The sequence below is a fragment of the Lissotriton vulgaris genome, chromosome 1_1, assembly GCF_964263255.1.
Source record: "Lissotriton vulgaris chromosome 1_1, aLisVul1.2, whole genome shotgun sequence".
In the NCBI taxonomy this organism is placed as follows: domain Eukaryota; kingdom Metazoa; phylum Chordata; class Amphibia; order Caudata; family Salamandridae; genus Lissotriton; species Lissotriton vulgaris.
In genome coordinates, this window is record NC_141685.1 from 778,812,028 (window position 1) to 778,831,376 (window position 19,349).

A 19,349-nucleotide genomic window follows, 5' to 3' on the forward strand; every position below is an offset into this window, starting at 1 on the left:
GGATGTCCCTTTCCATGTGCTCCACCTGCGAGGAGGCAAGAGACGGTAGGGTGACCGAATCCAGGTAGGCCGAAGTGGCGTCCCCATCCGGGGGGTCCCCGGCACAGAGATCCGTATAGAACCTCCGAAAGGCTTCGGCAATATGAGCATCCTCCGAGACCGTCAACCCGCTAGGGTCAGAGATTTCCTTAACCACGCGACTCTGGTGCGCCACCCAGAGTTTATTGGCCAGTAGTCTGCCACAGCGGTCCCCTCCAGTGTAGTAGGCGTGACGCAAGCGAAGAGCAGCATACTCCGCCCGGTCCATGTCTAAAGCCGTTAGGAGTTTCCTCGCCTCCTGGAGTTGCCTCCAGATCCGGGGAGCCCCAGTCCGATGATGTATTTGCTCAAGTTCTCTGACCCGTTGGGTGAGCTCCTCTCTCTTGTCTCGACGCTCTTTGTTTTCAGCCGAGGAAATGGCTAAAAACTCGCCCCTAAGGACCGCCTTCAAGGCTGCCCACTGCATCGCCAGGGATGTATCAGAGTTGTCATTATGTGATAGGTAATCCCGGATCACATCCTGTATGCGATTAACCACCACTTTCTTGTGCAACAGGGTATCTCTAAGACGCCAAACCCTGGGTGGGCAGGACAGCGGCGGCAAGCAGAGCTCGGCGGCGTTGGGCGGACCTATCAAGACCCGAGTCAAAGACCATGTTAAGGTCTCCCCCGAGCACAACGTGCCTATCCGGTGAGGCGGTAACCTCCACCACCGCCGAGCGGGGGAAGCAGTCCTGCTGATCATTAGGGCTATATAAGGACCTGATTGTAAACGGAACTCCACCCACCCTAAACCTATATACCAATAGTCTGCCTTAGTGTTCTGCAAATTTATGGAGGATTTCGCCCCTGAAGTGTCGCGCCACTGTCTTAGTGGCGTTAGAGAAAAGAAATTGTGTCGGGAATTTGTGTGACCTAAGTCTATGCGTGTCGTGGGACAGTAAATTAGTTTCTTGAAGAAGACATATGTCTGCGTGGGTGTTTTCCAGAAGAGACAAAATGGCCCTCCTCTTGACTGGGTTGTTTAGGCCCCTGACGTTGAGGGTTACTATCTGAAGAGCTGTCGGAGGCATAAGACAGTGTGAAAATAGAAGCACGAGTTCTCCCCCTGGGCGGGGCAAGGCACATTAACACTGCTAGATGGAGCAAAGCCCTCAGAGTGCACTGGACGACCCACCCTCCCTTCTCAATACCCCCCTCCTCCCAACCAGGACCCCCCTAACTCCCTCCTCAAACTGTCCCCCCTCCCATCCAAACCCGTAAACTCCCCAACTGCCCCCCTCTCCCACCTCCCCCCAGTCAACTGTTCAGAAAACCCCATTGTCCAAGTCCGGTCCCTAGTGGACAAGTCCGTGAAAAGTTATTCAAGTGGACGTCCAGCCACTACACCCCCCCCCACCACCCCCCTCCCCCGAACCCTCGAACCTGCATTGATGAAGAAGCTGTGTCGATCTCCCCCCGGAGAGCACTCAGGCCGTTAAGGCCACATCACCAGACGCCGTGTTTCTGGTCACCTCCTGCAATGTACTGTCCATTCCTGCCCGAATGGTGGGTGAGTCTGGTCGCATGGGCGTAGAAGGGGATCGCTGCCCAGAGAGCGTCTGCCAACCGTCTCTGGTGACGCGCCGACGGCGGGGAGTAGGTGCATCTTTGTCCGTCGCTGTGATTCCCAGTACTCCGCAGGTGTCTTGAAGGGACCGGAGTTGGTGCAGAGTCCCGTTCCACCGAAAGATGAGCTGGAAAGGGTGGCCCCAGGAGTACTGCGTATCATGTTCTCTCAGGAAATCCGTAGCTATTTCAAATGCTTTGCCCTTTTGCAGCGTGATTGCTGATAAGTCTTGAAAAAGGGCCACTTGGTGTCCCCAGAAACGCAGGGACTGCTGCTTCCGTGCCTCACGAAGAATCCGTTCTTTCAGAGGGAAGTCCGGTAGGAACGCCAAGATATCAGGGGGTGGCGCCGAGGTCCGGCGTGGCAGGCCCACTCTGTGCGCCCTGTCAATTCTGATAGGGAAGTCCTCTGGTTCGCCCAGTATCTCCCTAAACAGGTCTCTCAGGTATCCAGTGACGACACCGCCCTCCTCTTTAGATGGAATTACTCGGACCCGGATGTTGTTGCGCCAAGATCTGTTCTCGAGATCCTCATTGTGCGCTTGAAGGTCAAGCTGCTGAACCCTTAGTTGTAGCACTTCCTGTTGTAGCTGCGTGATCTCTTTGTCTCGAGAGTGGCCGGCTTCCTCCACAGTAGCCACTCTTTCGCCAAGAGAGTCGACCTCTCTCGGCACCTCCCGAACCTCTCCGGCCACCTCTTGCTTTAGTGTTTGGAAATCGTCCCTGAGTGAACTGAACAATGATTCCAGAAAGGATCTGGTGACCGGAGGTTCCCCTACTTCCGCCCCTCGGGAGCTGCTCGAGGGGCCCGGCGCTTGCTGAGTTTTATCCTGTCGCGGGGTACCCCTTCCCAGCATTTCCGGCAATGTCCGGTCCCCCTTCTTACTCCCTCTGTTACCGGACATCTTGAATGCGGAAGAGCGCGCCAAATGATGTGGCGCTCTGGCGGGAACTGTGTGGCGAGGTACTGTTCCGGGGGTATCTCCTGTCCGGCGGGTTAATCCCCCCACGGGACCCGGGTTCTATGTCACACCAACGGGTGTCTCAGCTATCCCTCACTCCTGCTTTCGGGCCCCTCGGTCGCACCAAGAGTCCTGATCTGAGGGGGGCGATCGAGGTTCACCTCCAGTGTTGGTCGCAATAGGGGTGCACTCAGTCAAGGGGCAAGGCTGTGTGGCTCCGGCGTTCGTGGTTTGCCACGACCGCGTGGCGGCTCATCCGTGGTGTGGTCGGCCCATTACACGCCTCTCCCGTCTGGCCGCGCAGCCCCACCCGCTGCTCCGACGGTGTCGCACTCGCTGGTGCCGGGTTCTCGCCCCGGCCGGCCGGGGCTTCGGCAGAGCCGCACCTTCTCAGCCGGGTGGCGAGCTGTACCACAGGCCGTGCGGTTCGTCCCCCACTGTGTCGCGGCCCCCCCTCAGGTTGCCACTGTTCACTGCTGTCTCTGGGGCCTGCGATGTTAGGCCCAAGGCTTTCCTGTGGCGCCAGAGGGGTCGTCGAGAGTGCCCCCACTCTCGGCGCTGAGTGCCGGCGGGCCAAGGGGAAGATGTGCAGCTAGAGGCCCACTTCCGGCCTGCGTCCTCGGACTTGCGTAGCGACCCCACGCCGGTCCGCCGCTCCGCGGCGTCAGCCCCTGGGCTCCGCGCACACAACCGTTGTCGGCACCGGTCCGGGTATGCGCGGCGGCAGGCAGCCACCTCCCGGCAGTCAGTGCTGCGTGTAGGCTCCCTCAGGCGGCCGTCCGCTCGTCCCCACCTCCGGCGCCGAACAACGATGGGTCGGGGGGTATCGTGCAGCGTAGACCTAGCGACAGGCCTGGTTCTTGTCCTGGCGTAGCAATCCCACGTCGGTCCCCCACTCTGTGGATTCAGCCCTGGGCACCGTGAGCACCGTGAGCGTCCCCGCCTCTGGATCTCGCCGGGAGCCTGTACGGAGGCTGTCCGTTACCTCCAGACGGTCTGTGCTTCGTCGAGTCTGCCCCTTCGTGGCTCCGCGATCCCTGTCTCCTCAGCACTCGATCGGCCCCCCGAGCCGTCTCCGTCTCTGGGCCCACTTCGGAGCCCCGTCGCTGTAACCACAGGGCCGTTCGGAGCCCTGAGCAGTGTCGCTGCGAGCTCTATCGTGTTTGGCGCCGATCTCCGTGCAGTTGGGCGGAGATCAGCGAAGTTTAGCGGTTCAAGGGCCCAGGATTACGGGAGCTCGCGGATGGTGCATCCTCTCAGCCCGCCATCTTGGCCACGCCCTCCGCATTAACATTTTAAAAACAAACTGCTGCTTATAACCAGGTGTATGGTCCCTCTATCTTTTAGCCCAGGGTGCTATCACGGGTCGTGCTTCCTATTGGCTAAGCGGGAATGCTTCAGAATTCTGAACTTTGAAGAGAGGACGTAAGAAGAGGAGTTTGTGATAGTTTCCGGCAGCCATTCCCACCACACAAAGTAAGAAGGAGGCAGAATGAGAGGTCCAAAGCAACACTGCCATAAGGAGAAGGGATACCAAGAGACATCGGACACCCTTTGAACCTCAATCACATGACAACCCAGACTACTGCGCCCTGCTCCGTGTACCAGAACACTAGGGTGACCAGATTGTTAAAACTAAAATACCTCTACATTTCCTAAATCAGATGTTGGACTACAATTTTCGCATTGCAGTGGGGCGAAGATCGGCTTAAATGACAGGGCGCACCCACGTAGCAAACAACACTGAGGCACTAAGCGGCATAATTAACATACATCTACTACCCAGACTAGAAGAGGCGGCCCCCATAAACGGGAGCCTCCGGACCGGTGCCTCGCAACCGCCTTCGTCTCCACGTCGCTCGCCTTAACCCCCCCAAGCGTCGCCGTATCTGCCACCGCAGCCCAACCCCCTCTGTCCCGGCGCTCGCCAACGCTGTAACCACCCCCCCTTTTCCTTGACCATAACCCCCCGGCATCTTTCACAACCTGCCCTCCACCAGCTTCACTAAAACCTCCCCCCGTGTATCCCTACCACCAACACCTGGCCTCCATGAGGCGTGCCCAAGCCACTCCCCGCTCTACCACCATCCTTACCTGGCGTCAAGGCTGGCGTCCGCATGGGAACCCGCCACCCAACCAGTTTTGCTGGGGGGCCGTCACTCTCGGCGCTAATCCCCACCTCCTCTCTAGAAACAAAACTCAGGTTATCATCCGATAACAATGCAGCACACGGAATACCACAACAGTCACTCAGATTAAGGTCGACCAACACTCCATCCCCATCTCCCGGCGGCCGTCGAGACCCTTTGGGCTGGGGCTGGCGGGAAACTATCCCCCGCCATCTAACACTCTCTTGTGAGGGGTCCCACGTTGGAGCGCGACCGCCCGTACTAGGCTGAGCCGGCCCATCCACACGGTGGGTCGGAGCCGCATGCTGCTCACCCAAGCACCCAGCAAACCGTTCCTGCCAAGAAAAAAGGGGGGGGGGAGAAGTCCAGCATGCCACCCCCTACCCCCCACCCCCTCAGCGCACACCTTCCCCATGTCGCGGAATGCCCCCCGCTTCGCTGGCAACCCACCCCAACCACCCTTTTACCCCCCCCCGCAAGCCCCACACCCCCCGCTGGGCACCCCACCCACCCCGAAACCACCGCCCCAACCACTCCCGCACCCCCAGCTCCCCCCTCCCAGACCCAGCCCCTGGGACCCCCCCGCAGCCTCTCCCACCCCGGGCCCCAGCGCATTGTCCACCCCGCCAGCCACCCCCCTTTGCCCACCCCCTCCCCAGTACGTACCCCTGGGTGCCCCCTCCACCCCCCGCCCCTCCGCAGTATGGGCTCCAATTCCTCCCCCCCTCCCCCATCTACCCCACACCCCCAACCTCGCCGGTCACACTCTTCTGTCCCCCTGCCACCCCCACGAACGCCACGCCGCCTCATTCGCGCCCTTGCGCATCTTGCCTGATGCTGTCCCCCCCCACCCCCACCGCCTCTCCCCCTCGCCGCCAAAAACCACCCGCCCCGCCCCCCAGCACCCGCCTCACGCATCGGGCGTGACCACGTAGGCTCGCAGCATGCGATCACCGCCGCTGCGGCGCCATTGGCGGCGCGCCGCGGGGGGCCTTACCTGGACCCTCATGCGCCAGGTCCATCCGTCAAGAGGCTACGCGCCCAAACAGACCCCCCCGTTTCCCCCTCCCGTGTGTGTTATCGCTGCCCTGCACAGACACTCACCCGGGGACGGGATTGATCGCCGCGCAGGTGCCCGTCTGTCAGAACACGGAGTTCATCCCCTGCTTCCGCCTCCCGCCGGAGGCTCATCCACAGATCAATAACCCACCGATGGATGGCTCGGAGCGCGGCGCGCGCTCCCCGCAGTCTGCTCCAGACGGAGCGGGAGCGCCCGGCCTAATGCAAAATACCGGAGCAGTTCAAACCTGGAGGAAGGAGCGAGGGGGCAGGAGGGGGGGTGAAGCAAGTTAAATAAAAACCAGAGAGAGGCTTTTCCTAAAACCAAAATCGCCCCTGCCTAACCACCGGCTGCCATGTCACTGTCCCTAAAATGGTGGACACTGACTTGACTTGGCCAGTTAAGTACCCCCACAAGCCCAAGGAACCCAAACCCAGCCCAATTACCGCCCAAAGTCAGCCCAACCAGCCCAACCAGCCCAAAACAGCCTAACCCCAGCCTCCCGCCTGTCAATCCCCCCTCCCCTCTCCCGGGGCCCCAAAACTCCCGGGGGGGGGCAAGCCTCCCTCCGGTCGGCCGCCCCCACAAAGCCTCATTGAGTCTTGTTGCGCCCCTGCATACCGAAACATTGTAGTCTCCCTTCTCTTTATGTGAGAAGCCAGCTTCACACTCACCAGGGTGGGCAAAGTTGCCCCCCACCTACTGTGAAGCTGTAATGGATCCAAGCCTGCCTTACATTCAGATGATATGCTAAGAAACACTGTTCTGAATACCAAACATGGGATGCTCAAAAAACATGAAGGGTTTTCAAACGTTTTCGTTCCTCTTAATTTTTAAAAGATACATTAAAATTACTGACTGATTTTACATTCTGCAGCAGGATGGGCACATGAACATTCAGAATTGCACAAAGTACAGTGTAGTATATGTTTTGTTAGGCTTGTCTATCCTCCTGTTGTAGTTAGTGCAACAGGGATACACAAACATGGGAACAAATCAAGGAGAAACGAAAATGCGAGGGTAGCGGTAGGTTGCCAGTCAAAGGGCTTGGAAGGCAACCGGCCTGCAGGGCCGCACGGTGTGTACAGCGCACTGAGGCACGAGAAAAGCCTCGTTTGAACCACTCGCAAAAAGTTGGGCACGCTAAAAAGACACTTGTGGGCACTGAGCTCTCTTGGTCAGAGGGTCCTGCCGACAGAATCACTGCATATCACTTTGAAGAAAGGAACGAGTTCAGAGCTTGCAGTGAGGATGCTCGCCTCACAAGTAGTGAAGGACCGAGGCTAATACTGTATTTCCCAAACCACCTTACCTTGCTTATTCAAATCTTCCTGCTGCCCTTGGGCTCGGTCTTCAAGCTGGCAGATAGAGTAGCGCTGAGAGTGTGGAGCCCACTAGTGACACGGCACAGCACCTATTTGGGGAACGAGCACCCTGGCCTCTTCTCTTCCCTTAGCCTTTGACTCTTGGTAACAGCTTACAAACAGATGGCATAGACAAACAAGCATTTACAATGCAATGGTCTCCGCATTATTAAAGGTAGAGCTATTGACATTGCTCATGACATTTATTTATTTATTTATTTTTTAAATCCTAAATAAATGGCATTGTCATTTACATTGCCAATAGCTTCATCGTTAAATAAATGGAATTGTCATTTACAATGCCAATAGCTTAATAGCTCGCAAATGCATGACCTATTGCATTTACACCCACACAGAGCCACACACACAAAGCCACCCACACACATACAGAGCCACCCACACACACACAGAGCCACACACACACACAGAGCCACACACACACAGCCCCACACACACACACAGCCCCACACACACACACACACAGCCACACACACACACAGCCCCACACACACACAGAGCCCCCCAAACACACACAGAGCCCCACAAACACAAAGAGCTCGACACACACACACACAGAGCCCCCCACACACAGAGCCCCCCCACCCCACACACACACACAGAGCCCCCCCCCACACACACACACAGAGCCCAACCCACACACACACAGAGCCCCACACACAGAGCCCCACACACACAGAGCCCCTCACACACAGACACACAGAGCCCCCCCCCACACACACTACCGTAACGCTAACACGGCCACGATTTTGAAAGTAATAACTTTGAGCAGAGCCCCGCACACACACACACACACAGAGCCCCCCACACACACACTACCGTAACGTTAACACGACTACCATTTTGAAAGTAATAACATTGAGCAGAAGTACTGTTCGCTACTAAAAAAAGGTTGGAGACAGTAACTTACGTAAACGCAATAGGATATGCAGCCTAAATCTGAGCCTTTAAATCGGGAGCACAGCAGACCCAGTAACATGCTGCCTTCTTGAAACAGCACTATGAACATAGTATTGGAGGCAATGAGTATATACAATTCTGCGGTTTGATTTTTTGTCTTGCTGCCTTCTTGAAACAGCACTACTAACATAGTATTGGAGGCCATGAGTATATACAATTCTGCGGTTTGTATTTTTGTCTTGTTGGGGCAGGGCAGGAGAATCTTTGGTAGCTGAGTTTTTCAGCCCTGTAATATATGTTCCACGGCTCTTTTCTAGGCCAGACAGTCTACCTCTGAAGGACCGCCCAACATTGGTAGCAGCAGTCTCTAGCCAGGATTCGACATGGGGTTTCACTCACTTCCTCTGCCGTCCAAAACGAGGCTTCGGCTTTTTTGTACATCTGCCAAATGTTGTGATACTTGATGGGGAAGAGGACAAAATGTTGAGGGTTCTCTCTAAGCAGAGGCTCATCCTGCACCCCCGACAGCCGGCTCACTTTACTCTCCACCTAAATGAGTACAACAAGTTAAAAAAAAAAGTCAATACATATCTACGAGTCGATAACTGCTAAACTACCCCCTGAAGAAGAAGTCCAGGTACAAGTGACAAGAACCGACGACATAAACTGACACTCCCCCAATGCGGACCTTTCCATTATCTAAATACTCCCGAACCCCTAAACCCACCCAACGGCACAAAACTATCACTTTTCGCTCGTCAAGATGAAGCACCCTTTACACCAGGGAGGCCACTGCCGTCAAGTATACCATTTATACAACCCATCCTTTCAAGCCTATGTACCCAGCAACACGACACGCATATCATGCGTAATTACAATGCTCAAACAAGCCGTTAGACGGGCTGCCGCCATTTAACTACACTCGCTTGGCTCACCGATCCACCGGGTCAAACACATTACCACACAGACCGGGATACGGAACCGTACGCTTGTCTTAACCCCCTCCAAAAAGGCAACCCACTCACCGTTTCCTTCTCAGCTTCATTGAAGATGTTCTGTGCAGTCTTGGTAGCCTGTACTTTATACAACCCATCCTTTCAAGCCTATGTACTTGAATTCAGACATACTGTAGGAACAAATTCATTCACTCGACCTCACCCCACCCCGTCCTATGTAGGCGTTCTATTAGCGAAGGGTGAGATCTCACAAGATGGCGCGGATATTCAGGTTGCGGTCTGTCGATGTTACTCGGCAATATGCCCTCTGGGGTACTTGGTACAGACAGAAAGGAGTTAGGTTGTGGTGGCAAATACATTTAGCGCCAAACAACGGGAGGCTAATGCTGTACCCAGCAACACGACACGCATAGCATGCGTAATTCCAATGCTCAAACAAGCCGTTAGACCACTTCACATTACCCCACAGACCGGGATACGGAACCGTACGCTTGTCTTAACCCCCTCCAAAAAGGCAACCCACTCACCGTTTCCTTCTCAGCTTCATTGAAGATGTTCCGTGCAGTCTTGGTAGCCAGTACCCGGGTGCTGCTACGTGTCAGCGGCTGTACGGGGGAAAGGAAAACAAGCCGTTAGACGGGCTGCCGCCATTTAACTACATTCCCTTGGCTCACCGATCCACCGGGTCACCTCACATTACCCCACAGACCGGGATACGGAACCGTACGCTTGTCTTAACCCCCTCCAAAAAGGCAACCCACTCACCGTTTCCTTCTCAGCTTCATTGAAGATGTTCCGTGCAGTCTTGGTAGCCAGTACACTACCCCCTACACTACACATACACTACAGCACTACCCTAATCCCTAAAACACTACACATACACTACAACACTACCCTAAACCCTAAAACACCACTCCCAAATCCACATTTGGAAAGCGCACAATCACCCGTAAGGGTATCTAGGAGCTGGGGGCCGTCGGGAAGATTAAGCAAGCTATTGCCCAGAGTCACATGGTGCTGGGCTAACCTGCCGCCGCTGCCGGGGATCGAACCGTGATCCCCAGATTCTGGAGTCAGTCGCCCTAGCCGCGGCGCCACACTTCTTCCTCTACACTACACATACACTACAACACCACCCTAAACCCTAGAACACTACCCTACACTATACATACACTACAAAACCAGCCTAAACCCTTAAACACTACCCCTACACTACACATACACTACAACAACACCCTAAACCCTAAAACACTACCCTACACTACACATACACTACAACAACACCCTAAACGCTAAAACACTACCCTATACTACACATACACTACACCACCCTAAACCCTTAAACACTAAACCCCTACATTACACATACATTACAGCACTACCCTAAACCCTAAAACACTACCCCTACACTACACATACACTACAACACTACCCTAAACCCTAAGATACTACCCCTACACTACACATACACTACAACACTACCCTAAAACACTACCCTAAACTACACATACACTACAACACTACCCTAAACCCTAAAACACTACCCCCTACACTACAGATACACTACAACACTACCCTAAACCCTAAAACACTACCCTACACTATACATGCACTACAACACTACCCTAAACCCTAAAACACTACCCCTGCACATCCCGACCCCCAGTCCTGTCCCAACTTCCAAATACTTCCCTTAACGACCCCCGACACTACCCTACACCCAAATAAACTATTCTACACCACACAAACACAACACTACAACCTATTAGACTGCCCCCTGCACGTCCATAAAAACAACACAGCCACACTTACCTCTCTCTCCCCGTGGTTCACCTCCCACTTCTCCTTCTTCAGGCGTCGTCAGTCGCACGGCGTCATTTGGAATCGGAATACCCTGTAAATGAAAACAACGATGTGGATAGCCTACAAAATAATGTTTTTGTTCCATATACAAACAAATTGAAAACAGTGCGCAATCTTTTATATTTAACACTCAAATTTTTATGTGTGTATTTTAATAGTCTAACAACATTTTATTTTAAACTTACATGCATGCATGCGAAGAAACATTTGCGTAATAACGGCATTTTCGTAGTATTAGCATGCGTAGAAAAAGCATGCTAAGTAATAGTAGTTGCTAACTAAAATATGCGTAGAAACGGTAGTACGAAGTAGTGTCAGCGAAGTAAAGGTAGAATACCGGCCACCGGGGGTATCAGAGCAGTTTACAGTGTATAAGTTAAGGAAGGATACAAGGGGTAAAAACAGAGCAACCAAACAAAAAACAATCTTAACAGTCTCATAAAACTGGGCTAGTATCAGCAGTTTTCAGAGGCCAATGACGCAGCTAGCAGACATTGTTAGAGCCCATGACATCAACATTATCTCCTTATCGGATGGCCACCCCCCATCTCATCCTCTTGGTCACAGCGGACCCCACTCCACCTGGATGAAAAACAACTGCCTGAAACTCAACACGAAAAAAAAACAGTACTGATCTTTAGCAGCCCCACCTCCTTCTTGAGATTGTGGAACTGCCTGAATTTGACACCAAATTTGTGTTGGCCAAAAATGGGACAAGTCTTTAATATTGGCAAAGGGTGATACTTTCCAGGCTTCCTCACTTGAAACATCTGATACCAAGGTCTTGAATACTGTCATGACAGATGCATGTGGATGTGGTTTCCGGGGAGGGGAGCAGTGATAATGTGAGGGGTGGACAAGAAGGGGTACATTTTACATTGAAGCCTTGAGTGGGTCTGGATCAAGTCATTCTATAATTGAGCATGAAGTTCTTACTTGGAGTGATAATCACTTTATATCTCATTTGTGGAGCTCTGAATTCAGTTTACAAACGCTGTTAGCTTCTACCCTTTGACCGAGACCCACACTTTCCCTGCCACCCAGAGCTACTTGCTGTAAGTTACTGCTGACTGTGATTGCTGTTGTCTGACACTTTGTAGGTGTCCTTAATTGTTCCCTTTACCTTGACGGGTGTAGCTACTGCTGCATCTATTTCCCTATTTTCCTTGTCAAGAATTAGTTCTTTACAGTTGCTACCACAGCTGTATGTTGATGTTTTTGGAGAGATGCGACTTGAGTTTCAAGAACTGCTCTTTATGGGGAGTTCAATTACTTATACCGAATTCTATTTTGATGCTCCTGATGCTTGCTCTTTTCCCGGAACCTTTTATGGGTTCTATTAGGGTAGGTTCCTTTTCAATAGAATATGAATTAATTCCTTCATGGAACACGCTTGTCATTTTTGTAGCATTGATTGTTCTAACCATATTTTTACTTGATTATTTCTGTAAACGAATTACCTGATTCATTCATTAATTAATGGACAAAAAAAAGAACTTACTCATCTTTTAAGAGAATATACATTTAAAAACGTACTTAAAACTCTATTCATCGACTGAACTTAACTGTAAATTGTGTTGGTGATTGATTGGATTTGATTTAGCGTCCGTTCATATACAGTGGCACAGACTTGTCATATTGATGAAGAAGATATAGCATGGAGTTGGAGTCCATTCTTGTACGTAAAAAGTTGAACCTGTACTGTTAGAAACGTTTGGACTGTTTCCGCGCTATCACTCATGTGTAACTTATCATGTGCTGTTACATTTTGTTAGTGAGTTGATATGTTGTTTTATACCAGCTTAAAGAGAAGTAATATCCTAGTATTCTTGCAGAGTTACATACATTTTTTCTAGTGTACACAGCCATTTAATTTCATGTTGTGGAATTGCAATTGCTTTGTACTGTGTAATACTGTGCAATAGGCATAGCCTCGTTCTGAGAATTGGTGAAACAATGTAAGAATTTTAGAAAGCAGTTAGATTAGCTCCAGTCTGTGACTTCAGTATCAAGTTTTCAAGGTCTTCGCACTTTCTACTTGCCCATTGAAATTATCAGGTTGTTTCATTCTCTGTTATGAGCCTCTGCTTCCATTGCATGCTCCAACCTGATTAACCGCGCAAGTCTGGTTTGCTGAAACTGCAGTTGCCTCGCATTATTTTTGCTTTCTTGTAAGCTATTATTCATTGAAAGCATATTTAACTTTATAGACTATACTGAGTTTTGGTTTTTAGATTGAGCCTGGGCAGAGCATGCGCTGCTCTGCGAGGCATGCTGTATTCAGGTATGGACTTAAAGCTCCACCCACTCTCCGCCCATATTTTTTATTTGGCTTGTGTCATTGTCCTTTGGAAACTGTGGCTTTTCATTGGTCAATAGGCTTAGTAGTCCATCCTTAGTACTGCCTTGTCTCAGTTTTGTAACCTCCCATGAGGGCACCCCCTGTTACATGTGTTGTTATTCAGTAGGCTTTGATCACTATTTGCTTAAATGGTTTTCTCCTTCTTCTGTCTGCTGATACAGCCAGGACACATTCTCCCACAACGCTTTTTTTTCTCATACCATGGCATACCACACTCATACAGTGCAACCATGCCCTTGGTATATTTGCACCGCTAAATGCAGCCACATTTTTTGTTATTATTTATTACCTTTTTTTTTAAAGTGCCCCATGCCGCACTTTCCCTTTAATGGCAGCTGTGCCCCTTTCCTCAGACGAGCCACATCTAAGGAAATGGGCGCGGCCGCTATTAAAGTGAAACCGTGGCATGGGGTGCTTTTACCAAAAAAAACATTTGTTTATCAACCTTTCAAACAAATGCTTTTTTTAAAAGCGCCCCATACTGCGCCTTCAATTTAATGGCAACAACAACCACAGGGGCAGCCCAACACACCTGAACCAGGGGCAGGCAGTATATAGTCCTAACAACGGTTCAAGAAGCAATTTGCTTAAACTACATTATCTACACATAAATCCAAATCACAAGCAAAACAATTAGGCAACAACATCACAAAAGAAAAAAAATAGAGAGAGAGAACCCATATGCAAAAAAGCAACGTTTAAGAAATTATCACAAATGTATTACATATTATAAAACAATTAAGACAATAGTGCTCAAGACAAAATGCCGGTATACAAACAATACATATCACAAACCAGACAGGTGGCAAATGAAAAAATACACGTTACAGTAAAGGAACAACATGTACAAAATTAATGTGTCCTCTGTTTGTTTTTGGCCACATGAGCGTCGACGGCCTTTTGGACCACTGTAGAGTTACACGGTCATCATCAGGACTAAGAATTCCATTGAGCATCACAAACAATTCTGTTTAAAAGAGCAATCCAACCTTCTTTAATTGAGTTGGTCGATTTACGCATAGCCTTTTTAAAGCCAATCTTTGTAAAATATGGGGTCCCACTGTAAATGATTCAATGAAACTGCTTTTTAATATGCACAACCCAGATATTTGCTTTTTTACTGCTACCTTTTTATATAAATCAATCCATGCAAGGAAAAGTATGGTGTTTTAACCTTTTGTGTGTTTAACTGGAATAACTACTACTGTACGGTACACAGACAAAATATCGAGTTTTAAATTTCGATATACAATTATATCGAAGTTTAAATATCGATGGGACAAAATATCGAAGGTAAGTAATATCGACAGTCTTAATATCGATATTAGTATGATATCAGTAATATCGAAGTTTTAAATATCGATGTCAATAATATCGAAATAAATAATTTCGATGTTACTAATATCAATTTTTAAATAAATTTAGTGTATATTATATTGTATTTATTATGTTTTATTATTTATTTTTAATGTAATTTAATTAAATATTGTCTTTTACTACTGTAGCGGGTTGTGGGTTTATAGGGGAATAGGGTGGGAAGTAATTTAATTATGTTAAATTAATTATTAATTAGTAGGAATTAATAATTAATTATTTGAGAATTAATTTTTTATTAATTGTAATTAATTGATTAATTGATAAATATGTTCTGTAGCGGGTTATGGGTTTATAGGGGAATAGGGTGGGAAGTAATTTAATAATAGTTAATTAATTAATATATGTTTGTAAATATTGTAATTAATAATTAATTGCTAATTAATTTATATTAATTAGTTAATTAATTAATATAATTTTGTACATATTTTTAATTATTAATTAGTTGGTAATTAATTAAGATTAATTAGTTAATTACATTAATTAGAGTATTTTTTTTATATATAATTTTTTGTTATTCTTAATTAATTAATTGGGGAAAATAATATTAATTATTAAATTAAATTAATTACAGCTAATGTGCTAATATATTTACTTTATTGTTATTGTTAATTAATAATTAATTGGTAATTAAATAATATTAATTAATTTTGGGTAAAGGAGTATTTTTAGGGTTCAGGGTCAGTTTTCAGTTTTTGGGTAAAGGGGTATTTTTAGGGTTCAGGGTCAGTTTTCAGTTCTTGGGTAAAGGGGTATTTTTAGGGTTCAGGGTCAGTTTTCAGTTTTTGGGTAAAGGGGTATTTTTAGGGTTCAGGGTCAGTTTTCAGTTTTTGGGTAAAGGGGCATTTTTAGGGTTCAGGGTCAGTTTTCAGTTCTTGGGTAAAGGGATATTTTTAGGGTTCAGGGTCAGTTTTCAGTTTTTGGGTAAAGGGGTATTTTTAGGGTTCAGGGTCAGTTTTCAGTTTTTGGGTAAAGGGGTATTTTTAGGGTTCAGGGTCAGTTTTCAGTTCTTGGGTAAAGGGGTAGTTTTTAGGGTTCAGGGTCAGTTTTCAGTTTTTGGGTAAAGGGGTATTTTTAGGGTTCAGGATCAGTTTTGGGTTTTTGGGGTACAGGGATATTTTTAGGGTTCAGGGTCAGTTTTGGGTTTTTGGGGTACAGGGATATTTTTAGGGTTCAGGGTCAGTTTTGGGTTTTTGGGGTACAGGCGTACAGGGTAAAAATATTTTTTTTTTACATTAAATCAATTAAATGAAATTAAAAAAAATAAAATTACATTAAATTATTAAGTGTTTTATTTATTTTAAATGTATATGTATTAGTTTTAATTTTGTTTTAATATTTTTATTTAATATTTGTAAAATTATATGTATTTTAAAATTATTTTTACATTATTATTAATACATTTAAAAAAACGATATTTTTAATTTTGATATTTTTGTACTACGATATTATTTTTTCGATATTTTTGTACTTACCTTTATGAAGATATGACTCCGATATTTTTGATGTCGGTATTTTTGTGCCGATATTTTTGTATTTCGATATTCTGTCTGTCGATATTATGTCAGACATTCCCTCTGTACGTTTCGTCTAATGCTATTTGTGTATGCTATTTTGTGCTTTTATGGTCATTGTTTTATATGTACTGAATAAAGCTTTATGAAATGAAAAATGAGTTTGTCGAAGAAGAATTTCAAAAGATATTAAAAAGGGCGAGTATGACTTCAACCCGTCCCAAGGGATATTGGATTTCAAATTGGCTGCATCTATCCTTACGAATAGGTAGATAGAGTCCAGGGCCAGGGCCTGTCCATATTGCAGCCACACATTCAGGAAGTACTGAATGTGCGGCTGCAATTCGGACAGGCTTGCCTATTGCTGCGTGGAAGTACTTTGGTGATTTGCTCACCTGGCCCTGGACTCTATCTTCCTATTCGTAAGGATAGATGCAGACAATTTGAAATGGCTGCCTGTAATGGCTTGCGTTGTAACAACACAGTCGTTGTAGCGCATGCAATGTAACATCTCATATTCTTTCTGTGTGTGAACCAAAGGAAAATCTAAACCTTGCGAGCCCCCACCAACAGGAACTCATGCCCACACTAATTATCACCAGTATAGCAAATACATTTCTAAGTATCTAAAGGAGTGAGTGGGATTCACTAACAGGGATGGGAAGCATTATTTCCCGAACATGGTCCCTTTGATATAGAGACATGAGGTAATTCGCAAAAGAAGATAGAAAATCCTAAAACACAAGATAGATGTTGAGCAATGGCCCTATGTTTTGCAGTGGCATGAGGAGACCCATAAAAAAACTTCTGAATCAAAAAATGTGGTATGAAAAGTATAGAGAAGCTGGAGTATTAAACAAGTCACCTTAAGGAGAGAGTTAGGGCTTGCACTCCATCTGCTCCGTCCCCTCCACCTATCAATTCCCCCAAATCACTGAACAACAAAAGAAAGAAATCGAAGTTTTCAGAGAGGAGGATTTGCTGGACATGTTCAGAAGAGCCCTGTGGTGCAGCCATTATTCACCTGAAATAAAGAAGCATCTACTGGACCGCTGGTGAATGGAGCACAAGGAGGTACCATGCAATTGCAAGTGAGAGCAACAATAACCCTGACAGTAAAATGATTGGTAGAGTAGAGGGGTGCGAGTGACCAGACCAGCTGGTCATATGTCCTTGGTCACCTTGAATCTATACTAACTATTGTTCCCTACCAGTTAGAATGGCCTTAAAACCCATAAGCCATCCTTATAACGGGAACCAATGGCTCACCGCTGAACTACAAATAATTATACACAGTGGTAGGGCATTTGAACAACTGTGGAACTTGTCGCACATTCCTGCAAATCACATGAATTGTAGGATCAATACTTATGGCCCCAAGTGTAGTAGATGGAAGTGAGAAGACGCTCTTGTATCTTCTTTGAGTGACACCAAAAGACAAATTGATCTCTTATGTATATATCTACGTTAATACCAAAATCTAATTATTCAGCCAAAACTCTGAGTGACGCTATGCAATCTTCTACAGATTCGTCTGGAGAGTGTTTGCACATAGCAAAATTAAAGCGTTCTAATAAGACACTTGTGGCATCTGAATATTGTTTACTCATACGTAATTTAGCTTCAATGTAAACATTCCATGTGGCATTTTCTTCTGTGGAAGTTGGATAGTGTGGTAGGTTTTCAAGAACTCTACGACCATCTGTGCCCAAATGATTTAATAGTAGTGCCATTTTCCTTGAAGGTGAATATCCATTTGCATCAATGGCTGTGAGATAATTCTCAAAATCTCTCAGCCATTCAGACCATTTTAATTCTTGTTTGCCAGGTTTTTGTAAAAAAAAGCGATGGTTGGATAGCTCCCTGAATTGAAGCCATGAAGTAAAATATGAAAATCTGTGTGAAGGTTATAATCTGTAAATAATACAATACCAAGATAAAACGAATAACTGAATACTAGTGCATTAACTTAAACTTAGTATGTGTAATAAAATAGCTCACACAGAATTAACCCAATGTGTTTGACACGAATGACATGAAAAACAACTATTGTAGCACTATTGGTTCGACATAATAATTCCTAAAGTGAAATTACTTGCAAAATTAGGGAACCATTAATGGTAAATAGTAACAGAAAGTACAGTGGTATGATAACACTATATAATAAACCACAATAGGCACATAGTAAAATGAGATGGTGTGCAAATCACCGGAAAGTAAATCACACTAAATATTTACTATAAGGGTCTTTAAGATGTACCAATCACCGAAAAGATATTGCACAGGAAACTGAAACTCAGGAGCAATATTCTCACTATGACTAAACAAGGTGTGCAAATCACAGATGAAGTAATTAACTGAAAAATTATCTCATATTAACTCACAGTTCCAAAGTGAGGAGTGAAGAATATGTTCAAATAGTTTAAAAGAAGTCTTTCGCCAAAACTGCTAACTCCAATGAAGTCCTGCTCACAGCACCGAACTCAAAAGAAAGGTATTCCTTTTATGATAAAATAAATTCAACGTGTCTTGCCGATATAAGCACTGTTCTCCGATTGGCCACAAACCCGATCCAAGATGGCTGCTGTTGACGCGTGACGTCACGATGTCTTCCCAGCAGGCATTGGACTCTTTCCGATGACGCAGGCTACGGAGTAAGAAAACAATCAGCATGATTCCACGGAGAATAGAATGAGTGGCACGAGACAGGTAGGCGATATTTAAATGTAGATTCCAGCAACGGTTGACCGTACTTGAAGAGAGGAAATCGAAGAATAGAATAGAACATTTTTTTTAGAAAGTTATGGAGAAGTATGGCTTTGACCGACCTTATTTCCAGGGGATATTACTCTCCACAGATCGCAAAGTTTGCAGGAATATTTGAAATCGGTCCGGTGGGCTCCCTCTGATGAACGAATGAATCCAGCAAAATCTTGAAAAACAGCCCCTCTCCTGTTACCAATGTGTAGTACGGGGTATGGAAGCAAAACGCAGTAGTCTTGATTGTAGAAATAAATACTTATGTTTATTAATAAGTATCAATAAATAGAAGGGAGCCCACAGTAAGAGCTTCGATAGGATAGCTGGTCAGGTGAGATCTGACACAGTAAGATTCTAAATGGGAAACAGAATTCTAACATTCTAATAAGAAAACTCTAATTAAAGGTATACTGTTATAGAATACTTACAGCATATTACAC